We start from the raw sequence: 6,000 nt of genomic DNA on the forward strand, positions 1-6,000 counted from the left end.
CAGTGTCTAGATACCATTTAACTATTGTAATTAATGTAACATTTTCCTCCCAATATAAGTCAAGCACTTCCTCTGCCTTTGCAATGACCACGGGCCCCGTCCTAGCTTCTAACACCACAATGAGCAGCCAGGAAAGGCCCACTACAAAGTCAGACACACACACACACACTCCCCACCAGGAGGGGGACCCACTTCCTCTGGACTTGCCACACAATGAAAGGTGACACTTCCCCAGTTTGTTGCACTTTCCTCGGGCTGATAGCAGCCACCCCATTCTTACCTGACACGGCCATTGCAGTCACAGGGTGTGTGGCAAGGTAGTTCACCAGCCAGCCTTCTGCCATGAGGTAGCTTTGTGGGGTCTCGCTCCCAAGAGCTTTGATGACCTGCTGTATAAACACACTGGTCTGTTAGACTTACAACCCAGCCCCCTAGTCCTCAGGGGACTCACTCTGGTGGCAGAGGTCTGCCCGAGGGTCACATCCCATCATCCAGCTCCTACCACAGCCTAGGAAAGAAAACTAAACTGCCAGAAATAAAGAGCAGCACCAGCCCTGTTATCACGCCAGGGCCCTTCAGCCTTCCAGCCTTGTACCATGTTCCTGGGCAAACAGGCACTTGGCTCTTGCTGGGCACAGCTTCCCCTTTTCATGGCTTCTCCCTTTCAGGCCTCCGCTTCCCATGCAGTGGAGCAGCCTGCTAAGACCAGAGACGCTCTGTAACCCCTATTGCTCTAGCACGGGGTTTGCATATATTCCCGCCTCCCTCCAAAGGGGATTGGATGTACGGGAGGACGCTCACTCTGAACAAAACAGAGGTGACACCATGCTGCGGGACTGGGGGCGGCCAGAAAAATACCGCCTGGTCCATGTGTGTCATTCTTGGGCCAGGTCAATCCACCTGACTCCTGGCATCACAAACTGGGTGGGGGAACAGAAGAGGTGATCTGTAGCCGACATGGCAGGAGCTGTGATGCTACCAAAGCAGGCCCCTGTTCTGCTTTCTGCTATCAGAGTGGAGCGCTTCTTCTCCAGTAGAGCTGTGTCCGCGCTAGGCTTGCTTTGCGGTGAGGTCGTGCGCTCATCCTCAGAAAGGCGGCAGCGAGCTAGTATGGCTCTATCGACTTAGTGTCCCACAGCTGTGTTGTGAGTGAAGTCCCATTGCTTGTTCAGAGGGTCTGCAGTCCAGGGTTGTTGCTGGCTTCCCTGCTGCTACTGGATTACAACAGAGTGGTACTGGCCTGGATGGCTTGTCTCATCCTTGCCTGGCTTAGAAATGGGTTCGCCCTTCGGGGTACTGCTGTGATTCACGTCTGTGTTACCTCAAACCTCAGGTACTGCAACGTGCTGCCCAGAGGGATGTGTGTTAACCCAGTACAGAAACAGAAGTTGATGCAGCTTACGTGGCTGGCTTACTGTGTGGAGTTTCTTGCCATAAGCACACAGCCCCTGGGTCCTGTACTGGCTGCCTCTGGGTTCCTCTGTGCGGCGTTTATGAGCTGTTGATCTGTTGCCTAGAAATTCCTAAACAGCCTGGGACACGTCTCCTCTCATGCTGCTTTCTCACAGCTGTGATCGGCAGAGTTGCCGGGCCTGAAGCCACATTAGTAGAGAAGGATGCAGCTGTATGGTGCTTTCAAGGGGAGCCCTTCTCATACTGGGACTCTGCACACCCTTCCCCACCATCCTGGCCTGACAGCTCACAGGGTTGGCCATAAGAACAGACTGCAAGAGCGACCTCCACCCCATGGCAGTGGGAGGGTGGGAAGCAGATTGTTGCTTGCGTGGGAGAGGAGGCTGTCTGAGCTGGCCATCTCCCCCTTTCAGCTTTCATTGGAACAAACCCCAAGATACCCAAGTTTTGCAGGATTTGAGTAGGTTCCTTCTGGTTTCCACACAGAATTACCAAACCCTCCCCAGTCGGAGGCTTAGCAGGTACAGCCCATTTCATGACCGTTTGCAATCCAAGGATTGCTACAAAAGTTTTGCCCAGCAGTTTCCTTTTTGATACTCATCATTACAGAGAAAGGTAAATGCTGCAACAAAAGAACTTCGGCTATACTCTGAAGTCCAACCCAAGTGACAAACTATGCGCTATCCATGTTTTAATGTGATACCTTAGTAGCTATAACAGGATGCAAAAATAGGTGAAGTCTCCCCTCCAGCTAGTCAGGCACTGGACAATTGACTTGATCTGGCTCAGTGGCTCCTGAGGTAGCTGGATCACAGAGTGAGCACTAATACAGAGAAATAAAAATTCACAGTGCTGTTCATTTTCTCCCTGTGCAGGACATGCCTGCAGTTTTAGAATTATACTAATGCAGTTTATATTCGAGAAAGCTGACCAGAGTTAGGTATAATTTAACATAATCCATTTATTGTTTGCTTAACAATGTTTATATGGTAAGGATGAACAATTGTTATTCAAAGCAAGTATTTTAAAATCAAGCCTCCACCAAAATCTATTATGTTCTCTCTCTTTCTGAGTGATCATTAACTGCTTTAACTTTCAATAATTGAAGAATCACAATGAAAATAAAAATGAAATTGTTGACCTTGGTCTGTCCCTGGAAGCCCATTTTAAAAGCAGAATGTCTATTAAGCCTACAAAATATAAATTAATGACTAATAAAATGGAAAAAATGTTTTGGGCAAAAGCAATTAAGATGGTGCCCTTTTTGTCACTGATTTTTCCTTATAAAGAAGGCAGGGCTTTCTTTTCCACAATAAAAAGTATTTGGTTCTGGTGTTTCACATGGTTTTCATTCACTGAAAAGCAACCTATAGTTTCTCAGTGTTCACACTGCATCAAACATCTAAGTTTATAATTTATGTTTTGTACATATTTATTTTGCTTGAAAGATACATTGTAAAGGGAGATAAAATGGTGAATTATAGTCTTAATCACTTCATAATTAGATGTTGATTTAATAACTTCAAAGTAAGGGGAAATATTAGGCTATTATTATTCTCTCTCTAAGACAGAGTTATAAAAACTTCAAAGTGGTTCTACATAATAGTTTTGTTTCATACATAATTAGTAATGGAACTGATCATTTCAAACATGAGCCTAAAACAATAATAACCCAGTTTCATATCAACTGTTATAGAATTATACAAGGCAAAAACCCCATTAAGGATTAGCCGAAATCAGAAATAACCTTCTGAGCCTTTCCCCAACAAGAACATTTGCACTGTGTGCAAATTCCCTAAGCTTATTACATTATCAAATGACTGATGAAATTGTTTACAATGAAATGTACTAAGTGATCAGAAAACCCAGTGTGATACACACACACTTATGAAGAAACACAAAACATTCTAATTAGTGATGGGTTCAGACCAAGTTTTTAAAAGGCAGAGTTGACTGAAGCTGAAGGTCTGGGTTAGCCCATGAAGGAAGCAGGGAAAACCAGCGAAAAGCATGACTCTGGATCTGGTTCTGAAACATCCTAGTGATCCGAGGAAGTGGGTCTGTTCCACACAAGCTCATCACCTAATAGATGATTTTGTTAGTCTTTAAAGTGCTGTATGACTGCTGGTTTGTTTTGTTAGAATACAGACTCATAAGGCTAAGCAGGTCTTTGCCCACGAAAACTTCTGTTCCAAAATATCTTTTAGTCTATAAGGCTGTTTTTGAAGATACAGTCTAACTTGGCTCCCCCTCTGATACTTATCCTAGTGGTTGTGATCTTCGAATCTAGTACTCAGATAAAACCAAAGCTGTGTGTTTCAGACAGACATGTCAACTCTTCTCACAACAACAGAATTCATTGTCCCCAAGGCATCCCTCTTTCCTAACATTGGTCCATCACTCTTCAGAGTGCAACACCAATAGACCTGGGTCATCGGCAGAAGGGATTGAACCTGCTATCATTAAGGCTAAAGACCTGTGCTCTACCACATGAGATAAAGGCCAGCTGGCTCTCAGCCAAGGCTGTAGAGCAGAGACTTCACTCTCCCTACTACTGGTCTCAGTGCCTCTGGGGTTACAACCGTAAAAGCTTTTATAGCCCTTTCATTGAGAGTAATGGCTGAATAATATGCCTGGCCATCAACCTGGTTACTGCCTGATGCACGAACCAACAAAAACTGTTACTAAAAAATATTTTATTTGATGCTCCCAACTATAATGCACAGAACCAACAAACGCACTTTAAAAGGGCACACATAAAATGAAGTGCCGAACGGTATAAACAAAATACATAGGTAGGTATTGAGTAGACTTCTCCGCTTCAGGTGATGGGCACCTCCACAGGGGAGCTGGCTGTTTTAATATACTTGGTGCAGTTACTTCTCCCTGGCTTTTGGTCATATCAGCCTTCTAGCAAAAGGCTTGTTTTTCATTTGCACAATTTTATAAAAAACGATGTGGTGGCCTGGTGAGGAATCTGTAGGGAGACTAACCCAGATTTCATTAGTCTGCTTACTGTGAGAAATCCCATGTTTGGCTGATTTTTGATTTATCCATCAATTATTTGCAGTTTTGTTAATCACTCTACTACTTTTCTAAATTTTATTGGACAAAAGTTCCCAAACAAGACATTTTCAGATTGTCGGAATATGAGCTTGAATATTTGTGATAAATCTAGCACAGGGGAGAGGAAGAGCATTGTTTTGTCAAGAGCAAAATCACCAGCCTTTACCAGCATAAACCACAAAGGGGCAGCCAGGCTGATGAATAATATAAGACCATTGAAAGAGTAGCTAATGCAGAGTGTTAGACAAGGCCACTTCCACCACACACATTCAGCTTTAACAATTCACACACTTTCCTGTTATAAAGTCATTCTAGCCCTGTTTCAGACATAGTCACCTAGTCTTGTTCTCTGCCATATAATCATTTCTAACTCTCTTGTGAGGTGATCTCTTAGCTCCATATGATTGCATAGCAGTGGAACATAACAGTAAATTTCTTTCTAAAACGAACACAGTAAAAAATATGGTCTCTGTTAAATACCCATCTTGCAGTTCAGCATTACGGATTCTGGAAATGATCTTCATTTATTGCACCACTTGCTAGTAACAGTTCTTTTGCACTATTGTTTCCTGTAGCACCAAATATCAAATGAACAAGCTAATTTTTCTGCTCTAACAGTGTTAGAGAGGATATCAAGAGAGATTAGAAAAGTTATCACACATCCAGATCATAAATCAGTGCTGATTACAAAAATCCTTTGCAACACTGAAGACAGAAAGTTTTTTGTTCATGGAAAAAGCTGCCTTATGTTGTTAACACGTAACATCCAACCCCTGTAAAACTTCAAGTGTGCTTGTATATGTGAGCATTGTCGGCCTTAAAATTATCACTCTCTGAGCCTATGAAGAGATGGAGAAACTAATGACCAATTATCTGAAGCTTTCCATGTAGCCAAAGGAGACTGATAATGTCCATGGCGTCCCTCTACCTCTCTGGTGGTAATTGCCCTTATCACTGGAGCAAACCCGTGATAAAAAAAATCAATTTTTTAGAACAGAGACCAGAAAAATATACTCAAAGGGGTGGCAAGATCTTCCTAATGTCTACTGCTGGGAAACGGTACAGTGTGTAACCCCTTTCTTTTCCAACACAGGACAAAGATTTATGGAAAACATATGTCCCAGCAGCAATTCAAAAGTTAAGTCCATAATATAAACCTCTTTAAGCTGCACCAACAAAGCAATGTAAAGCCAGGTCTACAGTAGACCTTAAAGTCGATTGTAGTTATGCAATTCCAGCTACAGCAATTGCATATCTGGAATTGACTTATCTACAATCGACTTACCTGGCTGTTCTCACAGAGGGAGGCCGATGGGAGAAACTCTCCCCTTGACCTCCCCTACTCCTTGTGATAACAAGGAGTACAGAGGCCGACTGTCACCCCGATAGTTCGATTTCGTGTGTCTACTAGGTGTGTGAAATCGAATCCCGGAAGATTGACCCTGACAGGTCTGATCTTCCAGGTAGGGAAGGCATAAGAATGTTGAAAATATGTGACAGTTAGTTAGTTGTCTAATATCC

Source organism: Carettochelys insculpta, chromosome 13 (genome assembly GCF_033958435.1).
Source record: "Carettochelys insculpta isolate YL-2023 chromosome 13, ASM3395843v1, whole genome shotgun sequence".
NCBI lineage: Eukaryota > Metazoa > Chordata > Testudines > Carettochelyidae > Carettochelys > Carettochelys insculpta.